Raw genomic sequence first — 20,962 nt, 5'->3', positions numbered from 1 at the left:
GAATATCAATACACATCCTACATCTTATGAGATAAGACGTCATTTTAAACTGTCATATAAAAAAAATAACGTTACGCTGATTTTAAATTTAATACATAAAACCATTTCATATTTTGTAAAGTAGCCATTCAAAAATTCGAGCAAGATGGTCGTTACTTCAAATGTGTGATGGTCGTACCGTCAACTATAGCAAATGTTGCATGTTGAAAATGGATACAAGAAAAAAAAATTAAAAATTTGAATGTTGAATGTTGAATATTGAAATCGAATGTTGAATGTTGAAATCTAATGTTGAATGTTGCAAATGGAAACAAGAAAAAAAAAAATAAAAAAAAATTGAATGTTCAATATTGAACCAACTTGTCATCCGTGAATATATTACATTATCTGTATTTGGCACAACTCTTTAGAATTTTTGGTCCTCAATGCTTTTCAACTTTGTACTTGTTTGGCTTCATAAATATTTTGATATAAGCGTCACTGATGAGTCTTTTGTAGACGAAACGCGTGTCTGGCGTATTAAATTATAATCCTGGTACCTTTGATAACTATTTTAAATTGCAACCTAACAATTTGTTATTGACGAATGATAAATAATTTGAATATTTTGAATGAACAATTGAAGAATAAATAACACTCTTTTGTTTTGTAAAGTACATGTATATACGTAAATCTATATTTGTTCATATAAATAGTTTTTTTTTCTAATGAACGATTTTTTTTGTTTTGTAAATAGTCTATTTTTGTTCTGGTATTTTCTTGACTTTAAATAGTTGATAACGTCACCTTACAAAATAGATTCAATTCTACCTGGCACACCTGTGAACGTGTAGTTCTGCACAATCACTGTTTATCTTTGAGATAGAAGATAAAAGGTAAGTACATGTATGTTATAATCGTATATTTATTTATTTAAATGCTATGATAAGTTGTGCCTATTGATGAGAATTTTCATTCATAAGGCATACTACTGTGGATAAATAATGCATATAAGTAGTGACAGGCACTGTGTATATAAAGAGATAGATACTACGTAAACGCTGTGACCTTAGATACCAGGTTTAAACTTTTGTACTCCATACGTGCATGTTGTCTACGAAAGACTCTTTAGTGACGCTCGAATCTAGAAAAAAAATGAAAAGGCCAAACATTATTTACAGCTGATGTTACATATTCGTTAGAAAATACAATAATGAAAAACGTTTCAATAATGTTATCTTCCACCATATTGACTAATTCTAAAATTAATATACGTAGTTTGACAGAATTTCGAATTTTGACGAAAAAGACTTTTTCATTTATAACTATAGTTAAATTACATTATTTTGACAATTTTATTTATTGTGTCCCTTTAGTTTACGCATCAATGTAAATATATCCGAATTTGACGAGACTGTCATCAAAGTGAGAGGGTTAGCGCTATACAACCAGGTTTAATCCCCCATTTTCTATATTTGAAAATGCCTGTACCAAGTCAGGAATATGACAGTTCTTATCCATTCGTTTTTTATGCGTTTTGTCATTTGATTTTGCCATGTGATTATGGACTTTCCGAATTGATTTTCCTCTAAGTTCAGTATTTTTGTGATCTTACTTTTTGATAATCACAAACAATAAAACTGGTTGAGGTACAATGAATTTTCAATTAGTGAGATAGACTTGTAAGCTTCTATTAAAAAGATCGTAAAAGGCAGAGAAAGTACATATGTTTAGGTTATAATTACATTCATTTTTTTAATCCGTCCACGTTATTTGTATAAAAATCAAATGCTGTTACAATTGAAATATTTCTGCTTTAAATGGTATAAAAATGATAGGGTAAACATATATGTTGATCTTCTAACCTCAATTTATCACCTAATATAAATTCCTCAATCCTAAAGGTTTACCGAATATAACCGTTTTAAATGCGGAATGATATTTCAAGATATAGAATAGAAAAGTATAGATGATTAAATCTATGATTTAATAGGATAAGTTTGTTAACGAAATATATCTCAATACAAGTATGGATTATCCTCCTTGCATTGGATAAGATATCAATTAAGAACGACAAATGATAATGTGCAAACAATATAAGTAATAGAGAAAAAACAACCTAAATTAGAAAATACAGAAATGAAAGACCATCCATCCATACAATTAGATATCATGCCATTCTCTCATCCATGAGGTTTATCAATAGGACACTCGACTCCTTATTAATATACCCATAAGCAAACAAACTTCCTAATGAAGAACGTACTGCAAGAAGAAAAAGAAAAATCATAAAAATACTGAACTCCGAGGAAAAATATAAACCGAAAGTCCCTAATCGAATGACAAAATTCAAAAGCTCTAACATATCAAACGAATGGATAACAACTGTCATATTCCTGACTGGGTACAGGCTTTTTCTTATATAGAAAATGGTGGATTAATATGGTTTCATGGCTAGCTAAACCTCTCACTTGTATGAAAAACGCATAAAATTCCATTATATACGAAATATTGTTTGAATTACTGCGGTACGTACATGTAATATGTTATACATCAATAAATATACAAAGAAATATTAGAAGTTTAACAATATATCTTTGATAGGGGAACGTGAAGTTTACGATATAATTCTTAAAAGTTTAAATGATTGAACGCATAAGATTAATAACGTATTATTTTCCTTTGTCTTTGCCTATGCCCCAACAAGGATAGAAGTTGTATTATCTTTAGCAAAGACCGGTACACCCTTTGATTAAAAGCATTTTTGATAATTAGTAACGTGAAACAACGGACATGATGACATTCTGAAGTAAACAGTTTATACAACTTTAGGGATTTGATCCCAATTTCTTGGTAAATGGAAATGTGATAGTGTAAACGGGACATTATGTTTATGAACACTGTTTAAACAATAATGTTATTTGCTAGTATGGTCCTGAGAAACGAAGATATAAAAAAGAAGATGTGGTATGATAGTCTGTCAATAGGAGATGATAAATGGCTGACACGTGTTAAGATAGAGTTATATATCTTGCACGTAAAAGACACCGTTGTAGATTTTGAAAAAGAGCAGGCTAATGCTGCTACCAATACTCGCACCTGCGAAGTGGAAAGAGATTAATATAAGTTGCAATAACTTGTTTCCCAATCCACTCTAAATAAATATGTTTAAACTAAACAATAATGTTAAAACTATCTGTTATTAATTACAAACCAGGGGTTAAAATTCAATGTAAATCTAATCCAAAAATTAAAAAAACCAAGAGACAAACCGAGTCAACCTTTAGTTTTCAACGATAAAATACCTGAGTTTTTAACATATGCATAGTCATCTTATGTCATTTCCCACCCATTCATTCTATAGGTTTCGATTATCTTTCTGACACATTCTTTTCTATTCTAAGTGAACACTTATTACATAACGATACTATCATGGTATATTAAATAACTTGCAGTTTTAATTCGGTTACCCCCTTGGTGTAATTATTAATTTTTGCACCATACCAATAAGTTAATTCACAGAAAGTACAAATAACTCCACAGGAGCATAAGATCTTCAATGCTTAAAATAACAGCATTTTACAACTCAGTACAACTAACTGTACAGGAAAATGAGATAATACAGTCTAAAAATAACACAATCTTACAACTCAGTACAACTAACTGTGCAGGAACATAAGATGATCAAGGTTTAAAATAACACCATCTTACCACTCATACACATAACTGTACTGGAACACAAGATACTCAAGATTAAAATAGCACCATCTTACAACTCATACACATAACTGTACTGGAACACAAGATACTCAAGATTAAAATAACACAATCTTACAATTAAGTACAAAAAACTATGCAGGGACATAAGATGATCAAGGCTTAAAATAACACAACCTTACAACGAAGTACAAATAACTCAGCGCAGGAACATAACATACCCAAGATTAAAATAACACCACTTTACAACTAAGTACAGGGACACACAATGATCAAGGCTTAAAATTACACTATCTTGTAACTAAGTAAAAATTTAATTTTACGTAAAATTAAGGACACAAAAATGCGTTATTATGTCAGATTGACGAAAGATTGATATTTGAGATCAACTATTTTTGTTAAAATATTACAATTTTAACAGGACATAAGATGTTATTTTAACAAAAGATATTCTATATATGATCAGATACTATTCTCTATCAGCATGTAACGTAAATCTTTTGCAACATAAAACAAGAAATTCAACACTTTTCGAGATTCAGTATATACATGTAAGATTACTAGACTGTTAACAAATGTGTTTGAATCAGTTTGTCCTAACCTTTATCTTTTTACAAAATCAAGGTTTTCAATAAAGAAAGTAGAATACGATATAGTGTTTATGCGAGATAACGTTTTAAAATGACACAATAAGAGCATTTAGCGATTTATCATTAGTCCCTTTAGCCTTATTTTTAATTAGAAATGTATCGATTTGAAAAGAGAAATGTCTAACCGCTTTGTTTATAAACAAATACGACAAATTATTACTGAATGATAATTTTTAATTTCGTAGCGTTCATTTTTTTTCTGTATTTTCTTTCTGTATCTTAATGTTGGGTTGAATTTGAATTTTGAATTTCCCTTGCAATTATTTTTGTTAATTTACTATTTGCAGAATATTTACACAACTACATAACCGATATCAACAGTTAAGGTCTCTTTGCGAAAAAAATGTATGTAACAAAATAGTGACGTTTGTCGTGGTCTTTTATATTTAGATACCAATATATTTGTTTGATCAGTTATTTTACCGATTGTGTACTATTCCTGTTTGTGATATATGAACTGACTGTTGCGAGTGAGGTATACATAGCATAACACTCTCCATTGTCAATGGAGATGGTATCGCCTGATTTTTATGTATTTCCCTCAAGTTGTGTTTATTTTTTTTGGGTGCATCTTGTTAATCGATGTTTGTTTTTATTCTGTGGTTAGCATGTCGAAATGTACGATTGTATTGTTTATTTGTGAATTTCTCTGTCCTGAATGTTCTTGCAATTATTTGTACTGTATTCCTATCATCTAATGCCATTTAAGTGTTATATTTAACATTGCCAAAAAAGCACGGGTTTTGGCTTATGTTTTCCTCTTATAGTTGATGTGTTTCCTTCGGTTTTAGTTTGTAACCCAGATTTGTTTTTCTCTCAATCGATTTATGACTTTCGAACACCGGTATACTACTGTTGCCTTTATTTATACACATCGGTTTACAACTTTTGACTAAATATATCACAAGCTAAGAGTCCGTTATTCGCCATTGAAATTATTTATAACCACAGGCATATAACGGAATTTCGCCACCGGCTGACATTTTTCTAAAATGCGAGTTAAGTGCCTGTGTTTATAACATACATTTCTTAATTTTGAATAAAGACAAATTAGAAATTATCTAATAATATTCACGTATTCATTGAGAGGCATATCAAGATAATAAACAAAACAAAAGGATTTGAATAAACTCCAAAAGTAGCGTAAATCTCCGGTAAACATGACAGAATCGGGTATAGGACACAATCAGTAACATTACATTCAGGACTACTGTAGATATAAGACCGCTAAAACATGTCGCATGTGATGTCGCTTTTGATGTGAAATAACAACACATCGATCAAGCAGTTCAAAACGCTTACCGTATAACTTATGTTTGATCAACTTCTGTTGTAACAATTTATGTAACAGTCAAAAGTGAAATCACAAAAATACTGCAATCCAAGGAAAATTCAAGTCGAAAAAGTTCTTAATCAAATGGCAAAATCAAAAGCTCAGACATATCAAACGAATGAATAACGACTGTCATATTCCTGAATTGGTACAAGCATTTTCTTAGGTGGAAAATAGTGGATTGAACCTGGTTTTATACCTAGCTAAACCTCTCGCTTGTATGACAATCGCATCAAATTCCATTATATTGAAAACGATGCATGAACAACACAAACATACATAATAGGTAAACATGTCAAAATGTTTCAATGTTGAGTTAAAGAACTGGAGATAGGGACATCACACAACATGTCCAGACAACATATCTGTTAAGACATTTGACAAAATTAACAATATGCAGCGGTGACGTTTATTGCTATCAATATATAAATATTATCAATATAAATTAAACTTTTATTCTATTGATATTTGTTTGTTTTGAGATTGTTACACAGTGATGACTGCTGTACCCATATTTTTACTATTTGACCTATTGTGTCTGTTTTGTTTACGCATTGTTGAAAATATAATAGAATTTGATGCGACTGTAATACAAGTGAGAGGTTTAGCCTATTTAACCAGGTTCAATCAACCATTTTCTACATTTCAAAATGCATGTATCAAGTCAGGAATATGGGTTGTTGTCCATTCGTTTTATCCTGCGTTTTATCATTTGATATTGTCATTTGATTAGGGACTTTCCGTTTTGAAATTTCCTCGGAGTTCAGTATTTTTGTTACTTTATTTTTTATTCTATTTATATGTTATATTTCGTTGTACCTTATATAGAATTACCTACACACCATGTATTCAGCAAAAGGCATACTTCAAATGATCTAATATTACTACAGAAGGAAATGTCTGTAGTGCCTGTGTAGTGTAATATAAAGTTCATACATTTCGATAAGTTTTAGTTTGGTACCTTGGTTTGTCTTTTTACGAGAATTGAACAGGTACTTTTCACTCTTTTATCAGTTAATGGAAAACCGGACGTCACAAATTATTGAAATCAAATATCGTCGTCAATTATAGACAAGTTTCTTTGATAATATCGAACTATAAATTGTACTTATAAACGACTTTTATGTTTCCTGTCAACATGACCTAAAGAATATATTTTAAAATGGTTGGTTTTTGTTTTATCTAATATTAATTGTATGACCTATTATACTCTGTGGTTTCTTTAATTTGATTCAACCTAACATGAATCACATAAAATTGACAACAAAAGCATTTTTAAACGCTGCAAAATCTGCAGAAGAGATACATTAATCTACATACATTAGTCATGTATCCTATAACACTTTATTGTAGGTGTTAAATTAATGTTACTGATTGATACTATTTCATCAACCATAAAGATCTAAGCCACCTTGTATCAAACAGATTACACATCGTTAATGTATGGTGTTATATCGTAAAGACATATTACAAAAGAAACCTATACAATTAGTACGATATTATCCTGCGTTATAATTTTCAAACCATATTCACCTTTAAAGTTTCAACACAGTTCAGTTTTAATGCAAGTGAGAATATAATACATATTTGTACACTTAGAGACTTGAAAGTCATGCAAAAGTAAGATTATAAATTTAAAAAAGCAACACACATCTGAATTCAAATCTTACGTGATAGCAAAGTGTTAGGCCGTGTTCACATCAAACGCCGTGTAGAGTAAACATGTTTACAATTAGTTTAGTGTAGTGTACACTGGTTTCACATTACATTTGTTCACATCTATACACCTTGTTTAGCTACCTGTACATAAGATTTGTTCCCACTTGTAAACTATATGTCATTTAAATGTTCATTACGTAGAACTGAATTCAAAATTTTTGGAAAAATTTTCTAGCGGTAGGGGAACAACAATTTGACTTTAAAAGGGGGGTTGGGGATGGGAATGGAAATATTCCGATCCCCAATTTGATAAAAAAAAAATGGTCATACAGAAGATAAAATAAAGATTCTGAAACAAGAGTTTCCCCATACATTATAGTGTTAAATATTGAAGAAAAAAAGTATTTGATCACCAGCATCGAAAAAAAAAAGGAATAAAAACGTACGCGCGAAAAAAAATCTGACTCAGATAAAAAAGATAACCCTCCCCCTTTTTTGAAGTTAAGTGGTTGCTACTTTATGAAAGCCATTTTTATAATTTGCAGTAGTTTGAATATACTAGAGATGTCTCGATAATGCATTAGAAAACGTTAGCTGCAACAGCGTGCTTACAGCCGAAAAAAAAGGATTGAGATATTAGGGATCACTACATTTGTATCTTTTCTGTTCGTTTCAAATGGTATTTCTTCTCCAAGGAATATTTGGTAAAGGAATAGGGTAACGTTTTTTTTTATTTATTTTACGTGTTATTAAACGGAACTGAGATACTAGACAAACATATCATTTACCTCACACTTTTTTTAGTCATGCATTTATGCGTGGATCGTTTTTTTAGTAAAGACCAGTGGCGAATATTTCTGTGTACGTCAAGTCGATTCGGGAAGACCTTTTCAAATGAATAAGGCAGCAACTATTTACTTCATTTTTTGTGGAGGGGAAGGGGGGAAGGGGGGGGGGGGCGTGAGCTATTGATTTTTTTAGGACAAATTTTGGTGACAAGTCGAAATCAATTTTAACATTATATATAGTGGCAGCTGAGGGATACACAAACATTTTTTTTTCAGGTCCAAAAACTGGAAACATTTTTTGTTTCCAAAACAAAATCCATAGCTCACCACCCCACCCCTTGCCTTTATGTTTTATACTCAACTATAATAGCCCCCCCCCCGAAAATCAATTGGTTGCTGCCTTATGGGTTCGGCAATGAAGCTGCTTTGAGTCTTGATTATGGGTTAATAAAGTACGTTAATTTTTTTTAACAAAAACAAAAATCTGTAAAATTTAGACAACTAATAATTATCGAAAATATCAATTTTACTCAAAAATAGTTTCCTCCTTAAATATATACACGATAAAACTAATGTCCTAAATGCCTAGTTTTGTGTACACTTAACCTACACAAGGTCTACATTGACTATCGACTGTGTGTAGGTAAAACATGATTTAGACTACATGTAAACATTGAGTTTTATCAATGGGAACGCAATTTTGTTTAGTTTACGTGTGAGTTACACTAACACAACACCGAATTTAGGTCAATGTGAACACGGCCTTAGTCTTTCTGATAACCTTATTTTCTTTATTAGATTAAAGATAATTGTAATACAAATCAATAGTTTGATGACACTGATAACAAACGTGTGGAACAAGGTGCCAAGGTGTGCATGTTACTTATCGGACTTTTAAATAATTATAACTAGACCAATTGAAGCCAGTTCTTAGTTATTGATATAATTAAATTAATTCCTTTGAATCTAAAAACTGCATGATTTAATGCTATCAACTAAAATTGAACGAGTTAATCTAGTACATATATATTGCTTAGTATGTCATTTTTGAAAGTAAAATAAGAGAAATTGTTAAAATACTTCATTTTTATAATATTTCACCTTTTATCATGGCATTGTCGGATAGTTTATAACGTATAATTTGAATATCCCTTTGATATATTTCGCCTCTTTTTAGCCATAATCATTATTTGGGTATTTAGTCTAAAAAAAGGTGCCGGACACCATCGCCTGCCGGCTATCAGGCCGTAATATCAAAAAATAAATAAACATAGAGTAAATCTGACATGATGTTAAACATGTGTGCAATTACCCCACCTGCCAACCCACATGGCCGACATGGCTAAAAGGAGCACATCGGGGGGAAATGCTGTTTTTGCATTATATCTCTGAAGCTAAAGCAAAATCGTAATGGTTGATTATTTAATGCTTCAATGTTAAACAAACAGGTGAGCTACACAGGCGCCTTGGAGCCTCTAGTATATAGCTAAACTTAATACTAATTTGATTTATCCTTGACAGAATGTTATTAAGGTTTGAAGTAATTCTTGATAGCGATGTACCTTACTTTATACGATGAGTGCAACATGTGGATTAGGATCTGCTTAAACTACCAGAGCATATGAAATTAACCACAGTGTTTGGTTGGGTTCGTGTTGCTTAGTCTTTATTTTTTATGTTGTGACTGTGTACTATTGTTTGTCTGTTTGTCTTTTTTCTTTTTAGCCATGGCGTTGTCAGTTTATTTTCGTGTTTTGATTTGTCCCTCTGGTATCTTTCGCTGCTCTTTTTATTAATTCATACTTTTTTAAAGATTTTAAAAATGCAATAAACAAAATTCAAATTTATATTTTTGTCTTTATAAAAATAACTTTTAAATGATTGTATTCTAAAAATAGTTTACCTGTTTAATCACAGTTTGTATTTCGCTGACTCGTTTCTGGTAGAGAGCATGGTACGTGTGATATTTATTTGTTAACTTTGATATTTTATATTGCATTCGGGAAAGTTAAAATTAATTATTCAAGAAAAAAAACCTACCATAATGCTATGTAAATATACATAGCTTTATGGTCTCAATCCAGCCTTCAGACAATGTTATAATTGTCCGATAAAAATACTTTTATTTTATTTATTTAAATTTAAAAAAGTGAAAGATTATGGTTAAAATTTATTTGACAAACGAGAATGAATATAGAGTATTATTTTAATTTTAGTATCTTGTGTACAATTTGGAAATTAGTATGGCGTTCACTATCACTGCACTAATATATATTTGTTTAGGGGCCAGCTGAAGGACACCTCCGGGTGCGATAATTTTTCGCTACATTGAAGACCTGTTGGTGACCTTCTGCTGTTGTTTTTTTTCTATGGTCGGGTGTTGTCTCTTTGGCACATTCCCCATTTCCATTCTCAATTTTATTAGTTGAACAAGCTGATTATAAAGAGGCGGAAGGTCCACGTCAGATGACTTTTAAAATACCCTTAAACCAAATAGCAACACAACCCGAAATGGAAAACTTGGGTGATTTCAGGTGATCATAATGAGTAAGTAAACGCTGATCCACTTATAATAACCGACATGTTGTTCATGACAACATTCTAGTTTTGACCATACTTAACTTGTTTTTATCATAAATCTCCTTAAATCTCGCATAACTTAGTACGTAATGATTGTTTAAGATTAGAGTGAGGAAGGTATGCTTTCAAATTAGCAAAAATTTTGAGAGCCCTTATCTTACACCATAAGTGTAAACTTGCTACATTTTAGTTGTGTACATTTTGATGTCAAGGTCTTAAAATACATGTTCAAATCAATTTCGGTGAACAAACAATACATGAGATATAACTATAAATTATCAAACATGTACTGTATCTTTATTTTAATTAATTAATTTCCCTTTTCCAATGAATTATAAAAGGGATATTCGGATCCATATGATAGTTGTTATCCATTCGTTTGATGTGCATGAGCTTTTGCCATTTACATAGAGCCTTTCGTTTAGAATTCTCGAAGTGTGATGTTTTTGTTAATTTACTTTAATTTTTAAATTATCGTTAAACACACTTTTTTCATTCAATAAGTGAATTTTGTCTTGTTTCACTGATTTGTGTGAACAAGATTCCAACATCTTGCAAGTTCTTTGATATTAACATCAGACATATCAATAATGACCTGTCATTCAATGACCAACGTGACAGTGAGTGATTGCATCTCACATACCCGGATAACATGAGTCAAGGATAATTATTAAACTATAAGGTCTGTATCTCATATACCCGGATAACATGAATCAAGGATAATTATTAAACTATAAGGTCTGTATCTCACATACCCGGATAACATGAATCAAGGATAATTAATAAACTATAAGGTCCGTAGCTCACATACCCGGATAACATGAATCAAGGATAATTATTAAACTATAAGGTCTGTATCTCACATACCCGGATAACATGAATGAAGGATAATTAATAAACTATAAGGTCTGTATCTCATATACCCGGATAACATGAATCAAGGATAATTATTAAACTATAAGGTCTGTATCGCACATACCCGGATAACATGAATGAAGGATAATTATTAAACTATAAGGTCTGTATCTCACATACCCGGATAACATGAATGAAGGATAATTATTAAACTATAAGGTCTGTATCTCACATACCCGGATAACATGAATCAAGGATAATTATTAAACTATAAGGTCTGTATCTCACATACCCGGGTAACATGAATCAAGGATAATTATTAAACTATAAGGTCTGTATCTCACATACCCGGATAACATGAATGAAGGATAATTATTAAACTATAAGGTCTGTATCTCACATACCCGGATAACATGAATCAAGGATAATTATTAAACTATAAGGTCTGTATCTCACATACCCGGATAATATGAATGAAGGATAATTATTAAACTATAAGGTCTGTATTTCACATACCCGGATAACATGAGTCAAGGATAATTATTAAACTATAAGGTCTGTATCTCATATACCCGGATAACATGAATCAAGGATAATTATTAAACTATAAGGTCTGTATCTCACATACCCGGATAACATGAATCAAGGATAATTATTAAACTATAAGGTCTGTATCTCACATACCTGGATAACATGAATGAAGGATAATTATTAAACTATAAGGTCTGTATCTCACATACCCGGATAACATGAATGAAGGATATTAAACTATAAGGTCTGTATCTCACATACCCGGATAACATGAATCAAGGATAATTATTAAACTATAAGGTCTGCAATCTTGATCTTTCCCTCAGTATTGCAATACATGGGCGACTACGAATTAAAATACATTACAAAATGACATAAACTCAGATAGTCGACTCTTCTTTTCTTCCACTGTTAGGCGTTTGAACTCATTCATGTTTAATCTAAATGAACTCTAGTTTACATGAATTATGCTCCTTTCACAAAGACAGCTTCAAAGAAATAATTAGAAAGAACAATTGAAATGAACTGTCGATCGATACGATTTATCTGTGTTTTAATTCATAAGCAATAAGTTTTCGTGGTTTTGGATCTTTAGAATAGTTGTCAGCTGGTCTGGAAATTTATTACAGATGGTGAGTTATTTTCGATACAGATATGTTTTATTGAGCTTTGATTCGAATGACGGATAAAGCATGTAAGGGAGAGGACGCCAATATGGACGTAGATTGTTTCACTACTTTTGGATGCGATTTCCTTAGTTAATCTTTGATACACTTATATATACGTTCGTAATGGATTAATGAATTTTGAACGTCAGTAATCTACTGTCAACTTAAATTTGTATTGAATGTTCCCATGTAAAAAGATCTTTGTATATTGATATTACAAGCAAATATATAACAATGTTTGATATAAAATAAGGGGAAAAGAGTTAAGAAATAAAATACTAGTATCTGGCATAAATACATACGAATAGGTTACACTTCTGGTATCAAGACTTATCGACAACTACCCGTGACGATCAACACAAAACATATCATTATCAATAACCTGAACGTAAAGGTTGCAGTCTCGTAATTCACTGCTCCATAGGCTTACATGTAAAACAGCTGATCTTTGAAATTAAAAAGATAAAAAAGCTACATAGAAAAAAAAATCATGTTCATATCATGTATGTATAAAGGTAAAATTGTGATTTGATCGAAAAAAAAGCGAGTCTCGCCACGAAGAATAAAAAGTTACGTAACCCTGAAGCCAAAACATTTGTTTTCTACTTTCTGTTTGCTGTTTTTACTAGGCCGCACCACTTCCAGTAAACATGATAGCCTTCACTGTCCTGGATTGATATCCCCCAAAAGATGCAAGATTTTTTTTAAAGTCTATATATATGTTTCAATCCAGCACAAACCTATAATCAAACAGAAAAATCGAATTCAGAAAAATTCAGAAAAAATGCACTATTTTGTTTCATCCATGTTTTAAATGCACCGGAAACTGGAGTTGTAATACAAGACTGGTACCTAAAGTGGTGGTATGAGACAATCACAGGTTTATCTAAAGACTACGTGTGTTAAAACATCTGTTCATAAAGTTTTTACTTTATCTTCTGCGATAAATTTTCATTGATTGAATTAGGATAGAATATATGCATACCTTATGTGACTTAATATTAGGAGCTGATAATACATACTTGACCAAGATTTATAGAAGGAAGTTTAAATTTCCAAGAAGGGATATTTTTTGTGACTTTCAAAGCTATTGTATCTACTTACGTCAGTAAGAATGGTAAATATAATCATTTATAATTTTATATTAAGATCACATTGTTACTAGCAGATAGCCAATATTACATAATAAAGAAATCAAGGCCGACAGTTATCTCAGTGTCATATAACTAGATTAACAAAAACATGTTTTAAAGATTTGAATATGTATAATGGCAAGGAGTTTAATTAACGATATATCATTATTAATAAAACTAATTGGTACAAAGATGTCCGGAAACTTGCATATGAGTTAGTCTGAAATACTGACACAAAACGTAATATTAAAGCAATATGTTTTGGAGGCATATTTTTACTGTACGGATGCCAAGGTTACAAAGGTGTCCTTCAATCGTCTGCTGCCAACTGCCTCGTGTCCGCTCAACTCAAAAGTCCGCCAGATGATTTTACTAATTTATAAAAGCTGAACTGTAGAACTTTATACTTTACTAGAACACACTCGTGATATCGCGGGTCCGTGACTGAATAAAAGTATATAACTATGCGTAAGCCTTATTTTAGTATTAGTATTGTCATCTTATTAATTCATTACGATGCACTGGAACTTATTAATTATTGTTAATATTAATTATTTGGAAAACAAAAGGGCCTGGAAAGAAGTATTTTTTAATCAACAGCATTGTCCTATATTAGTTATAAATACAGTTGAATTCTTTGGTTCGCTGTTTTACGTCATGCCGGATATCAAATTGAAAACTGTACCTATACGCCTTATTTTAAGTCCAATATTTTTAGTATTCGTACTGTCAACTTAGAAATCATACTGATTAAAATACTACAATAGGGAACAATGTGACAATGATTGAATTTAGTAGGGTCAACCCCGTGATTATGACCCAAGAATATAGCAAAATCCTACATACACCGTTAAGTAATACCCCTGTCAGATGCAGAACGTACAGATAAGGTAATAGGTAACAGGTGAATAAACTATTGATATCGGTATCGGATTCGACCCGGAACTTATTTATTATTGATTATATTAATTATACGAAAAACAAAAGGGTCTTGAGTGGTGTCATTTTTAATCAACACCATTGTCCTATATTAGCTTTATATAAAGTTGAATTCTTTGATATGTCGTTTTTACCCCATGACGGCTGATAAATTGAACCTCGTTATTTTAGTATTATAGAAATGAAATTTAAATGAGATGGATATACTGAACTCCAAAACTATATTTGACTAACTACACCTAGGCCCATCTCCTCGATAAGTTGTATATAATGTTTGCCTTCATTCCCTATTATCACTACCACTACGGTATTGGCATGAAATTCTTTCAATATTTTTTTCTGACCTTGTGATCGTCATTCAAAATTCTAAATTACTTTCGATATTAAGGAATATTTTCCCAATATTACAAAATTCTGAATCCCCTGTCTGGTTATCTATATAAATGATATTTACTGTTAAAACTGGTATCTGTTAAAACTTGTATCTGTTTACATTTCTTTATAAATGATATTTCTGTAGAAACTGGTATCTGTTTACATTTCTCTATGAATGATATTTCTGTTAAAACTGGTATCTGTTTAAATTGGTTTGTTACCTTAATTTGTCATGTCCTAATGAATATACGAGATAAGAACAACAGGAAAATACTACTGCCTTTTCAACGTTTAATCAAATAGAAATAAGAAGATGTGGTATGAGTGCAAGTGAGACAACTCTCCATCCAATTAACAATTTATAAAAGTAAACCATCATAGGTCAAGGTACGGCCTTCAACATGGAGCCTTGGCTAACACCGAACAGCAAACTATATAGGGTCTCAACAGATTACTATGTAAAAGTGTTGGTTATTGGAGTTATAAGAGTATCTATCAAATATAGATTCATACACATAAGTGAGCATGCATACTGAGTATGCTTATGTGCAAATGTTACTTAGTATTACCGTTAATTTTATTACTATCACTGGGTCGATGCCTCTGCTGGTGGACTATTAGTCCTCGAGGGTATCACCAGCCCTGTAGCCAGTACTTCGGTACTGGCATGAAAATACGGATTTTTTTGTGTTATTAAAATTTGCTGTTACAAATTATTATAAATTAAGGAATGTATCTCCCTCATGCAAAGCTCTGATTCCTTTCACGGATTTGGCTATACTTTTTGGACCTTTTGGATTATAGCTCTTCATCTTTTATATAAGCTTTGGATTTCAAATATTTTGGCCACGAGTATCACTGAAGAGACATGTATTGTCGAAATGCGCATCTGGTGCAAGAAAATTCATACCATTAATTTTATTAGTAGCCTTCTTATTTTCTATCCGAATGTCAATGATGTGTCTAGGAAGACAAAACGTCAGACTTGGATATAAAATTAAAAGCCTGGTACCTTTGAAGTGTTACATCCAAATGCATAGTATAATGTATGAATATTGAAAATTTACACTGCTTTGGAAAAACCTAGTCATATCTGGAATATATAGTTTTTTTAAGTGATTTACTTTGTATTATGCCTCGTATTTTCTATCTGATTGGACATTTATACTTTTTTCATAAGTCAAACAATGACAGTAAAGTAAATTGAATTGGGTGGTACATGTATATGATATTAAATAAAGATATTATTTAATAAAATCATTAAGTATAACGTATGCGTCAATAAGGTTACTTGACAATACAAATGTTCTAAATTCTTTATTATTTGAACCTACATATTCAGAGTACGATGAGGGGTAGGAATTTATTATGTGGGGATTTTCAGCTAAATATAAATCAGACACATCGTCTAACATGCTTAATCCAGTCAACAGTTTACGAAATGTGGTCTAGTTCATTCTCGTTTATTCATATAAAACAGTCTAAATAACTGAATGGAAACAAATACTATTTAAAGCATTGTTGCGTAATGAATGGAATAAGCAGGATTATTATATATGGAGGTATGAAAATTTAATATAATAAATAAACTTTTACATGTAATAGTCTGTCAAAGTTTACAATCTATAACTTGAGTTTAAGACATTAGCTGTGATTAGATATTTTGTAAATGTAAACATTAATTTATGAATGCATTATTTAATTTTGTATTAACATTGATAAATAATGCATGACCTCCAGTTGTTTATTTAGTAACGGAAGAAGGTCTCATACTTACTTTATACATCAATAGGTGTAATTGTTTTTTGAAAGAAACCCCATAAACTTCCTCGGACGGACGTTTATTTCTGTTTAATTGATTCATTACTATGAAGCAACATTCAAACTGTGCCTATATACGGAGTATACATCTCCTAATACGATATTCCCTGCTTGTATTTCCTATCAGATTTCTTTGATAGAGGGTTGCTATTAAACCAAGAGTTCCAAATGGTGAAGTTCAAATCAACCCTTCGTAAATTGTACGGACCCTATCAGTTGGTTGACCGTTATGGCCTATCCGTTTCACTGATGATATCGGATATGTTCCTCATATCAAAACTACAATTCCCTTCCCTTTTCACGAATGTGACTTACAGAATTAGCCTTGACCGGGTTTGTAATATCATAAACTACACGACGGGTGCAACATGTAGAGCAGGATCTGTTTACCCTTCCAGAGCACCTGATATCAATTCCAGTATTTGTTGGGGTTCGTGTTGCTTCATCTTTAGGTTTTTTGTTGTGTATTGGGTGATGCCGTATAGCGGGTTATTTTCGCGGGTGGAAAATTTCGCGATTTTCATTGAACAAGGTATACGAAATATTGTGCCGGTTTTTATTTTGGCGGTTTCAAAACCTTATGAATGCCTTTGAATGTGCCGTTTTAAATTGGCGGAATTTATTTTGGCGATTTTGTTCTATCCGCGAAAATAAGCGAAACTTTACACACCGCGAAAATAACCCGCTATACGGTATTATTGGTCTGTTTGTCTTTTTAAGCAACGTTGTTGCCCCCAGTTTATTTTAGATCTATGAGTTTGACTGTTTCTCTAGTATCATTTGCCTCTCCTACAATGTATATGTTTTTTCTTATCTTTATTTTGTTTTATATTATTTCAATAAGGTTTTGAAAAATAAGTGCATACGATTTCCCTAAAGTTTTGTTGTTTTCTTTCATTTTGATGTATGAAATGAATAAGTTAGATTTTGATATTCTTCGGTAAACCTCTTTATCAACTGTATTTGATTTAAAAGTTTCAACTTATGGAATCTAAGGAGACTATTATAGATTAAAATGATTAAATGGTAAATATTGTCGTACAAAGTCAATATTTCAACAACACTGGAAAGAACAAAGAATTCATTAAAGTAAAATAAGTAATTTTATAAAAAAAATATTAGTCTCTACTAGTACTCAGCTATTTAGTATTTACATGATATATCAATGATATGGTAAATGATTGTAAATGATCTGTTTACAACATTTTTAGTTATTTCAAAACCCTGCTGTTTTTCTAAACTTTCCATTAAGAAAAGATGGCTTTATCGTATTTCTTGAGTAATTATCTTTCGAATAAGTTTTTCTAGCACCAATGATTAGTCTTTTGTAAAAGAAACGCTGGTCTGGCGTAAAATCGTCGCTTAATGCATGGAATATGAAGTCCTTATTGCAATATAAGCCGGAGGTTCGACTAGCCATCAAATCAGATCTCATGACGACAAAACATGTGTCAGGCGAAATAGTTATAGGCCTTTCATGTTTGATACGGTTCATCACAAAGAGTATCACAATCCTAGTACTTAGCTATATTTGATACAGTAAATAACTGTAAATCACCTGTTTATGTAACATAATTTGTGTTCCAATCTACTAGTTACATAATTAATACAATTTCAAGTACTTGTATTTGACCTTTGCAGACATTTATCGTTCATGTATTTTGCTGACGTTATATAATTACATTGTGCAGATGTTAATAACATTGTGAACTGACCAACCTAGTACATGTATTACTTAATAGCTAGACTACTCTATACAACTGTTGACATTTATGGCCATTTTTGAAAGCCGATCGATGGCCCCTCTGAACTATATAAAATCTAGCTTTTGACTCGAACAGGAGGACAGATTGGTACCGGAGATTCCGCCAAGGTCTCCCCCCTCGTGGGTAGGCTGGAACTCATGCGCTTAATATCCGAAGTACTCCAACAGGAACGAACAGTTATACCACTATACGATCATGTGTCCGTGTGAGATATTGAACATTCGAACAATTAAACTTGAAAGACAGTCTGTGAACATTCGAACTTAAGAATATTTCTTGACTTTGTAGTTACATAATAAAATTATTTAAATAACCACCGACTATATTACATTTACACCATTTTGAATTATTTCAAAGCACAACGGTTTTTCTCATCATATTTGGCTAAATCGTATTTGGCAAGTATTTCCCCATTAAAAAATATTTGCGAACACCAATGACTAGTCTGATGTGGTCAGTTTTACCCAACCTTGCCCAAACTTTAAACTGAGGTGTAACAGTATAAAAAAGGATGATCTCATCATATAGATACAAATCACAAAAACAATTTAACAAAAACACTAAAGACACAGATCTGAGAGTACTTCTAGTTCATTTAAGGTAGTTACAATCAAATATCAACTAATAAAAAATCATGTAAACGTTTTATACACATCTTTTTGTTGCAGAATTGACAATGCCTAGCCTATTTTCGATTGGAAAGCTGAGACCAGTTTGACCCCTTTTCGTAAGTCATATTTGTTTTTATATTAACGTCATTTGATATCTGATGAACAGTGATATCATTTGATAGCATACCGTATCACCGTAATTATGTATTTACTAAAACTAAACTTAACCTATGATAGTCATATTTTGCTTCGAACTAGTAATGACAATAAACATCTTTTGAAAAATAGCAAAATGATATGGGAGTTTTTAATTTTAAAATAAAGGCCTTCAAGTTAACCCTACACATACTTTCATTTACCCTAACTGAAATCTGCACATTCATGGAAAGTCTTACAATGACTGTATTGAGTACCTATAAATTGTACTTTATTGCAGGTATAAAACAGAAATGAAATGAGATAACGTATAACAAAGTGTTTACTTCAGCATTCCGAGAAGATTGTAAATGTGTAAACTGTGTTAATGATATATACACTTCGAAGATATTTCGAATTTGATGAGGATCATTAAACCGTTTTTGCTATTTATTATGGTAACATGGGTTACGTTTTGTGAAAGTAAAAAACATAATAAAGGATCGTTTCATCTAGACGTGAAGGATAGTCTTGAAAACGTCGACCCGAAAAAGCAAAATGCCATGATTTGGGAGAAAGAGAATATAACCGAAAGTTTATTTACTCTAGAAAAAGAAAGATCTCAAATTGATTGTACAGAGAATGGTACAATCAAAGTAGAATTGACTATGACCGTCCTAGTGAAAGACAATCCCAGTAATGTGCTACTGTGTGTTAATCATCTTAATCAGGAAAAACAAAGAACAGAACAGGAATGTCAACAATTTAAATACCTGAAATCTCAAGCCGGTTATGTTACTAGTATTCAATTGAATTGTATTTATAATGTCATAGAAGGTGACAAGATCCACGTAACGGTTGTAGGGGCAGACATGATCAATAGATACAGGGTTTTCAACAGACTTCTTATGTATTATATATAATGTCACATAAAACCATTGACAATTCAAAACATAAAGTGATATCGTCTTATATATACACGGATCAGGTAATTCCTTATCTCGTTTAATCTCGTGTCAAATGTTGAGCTGTCGGAACTCATTTTAGCTTTCTATATGGTATTGCTGTTGGTCATTGTTAAGTGTCGAATATTGCCCTTTTCAATCCAGCATGGCGATTTGAATAGAGATACAAAAACTATAAGAGTTACACGAACATCAAAGGAAGCGGAACTGGCTTTGTCTCTTGGAACCTTAAAATTTGTACTATGCACTCCCTATCCTTCATGTTATATTGGTACTTGAAATAAATAAACGCGACAATATTCGAGTCCTAACTTAAGAAATTATTAAGAGTTTTAGGATCCAAAATGTCTCACCTAAAGTTTACCTTCGATGAATTCGGCTATGGTTTCGATTAATCACTATTTAACAGCGATAAATCGGTGTTGTACTTGTTTCTGTCTCTTAGGTCATAAAGCTT

General features: G+C 31.6%; 1 long non-coding RNA gene across 5 annotated transcripts; it reads left to right on the top strand.

Annotated features, from left to right (window-relative positions):
• The first annotated feature begins 792 nt into the window (after window positions 1-792).
• LOC143048736 (uncharacterized) lies at window positions 793-20,498 on the top strand. 5 transcript variants are annotated; one of them, XR_012969928.1, is made up of 3 exons: window positions 793-875; window positions 19,463-19,521; window positions 19,842-20,498. It is a non-coding gene; the product is annotated as an uncharacterized LOC143048736 (long non-coding RNA). The 5 variants fall into 5 exon arrangements; XR_012969927.1 differs by lacking the exon at window positions 793-875 and adding an exon at window positions 10,018-10,080; XR_012969929.1 differs by lacking the exon at window positions 793-875 and adding an exon at window positions 13,685-13,868.
• Window positions 20,499-20,962: the final 464 nt, after the last annotated feature.

The sequence above is a fragment of the Mytilus galloprovincialis genome, chromosome 10 (assembly GCF_965363235.1).
Source record: "Mytilus galloprovincialis chromosome 10, xbMytGall1.hap1.1, whole genome shotgun sequence".
NCBI classification, from domain to species: domain Eukaryota; kingdom Metazoa; phylum Mollusca; class Bivalvia; order Mytilida; family Mytilidae; genus Mytilus; species Mytilus galloprovincialis.
Note: the sequence above shows the minus strand (reverse complement) of the source record. Positions and strands in the feature narration are given on the sequence as shown.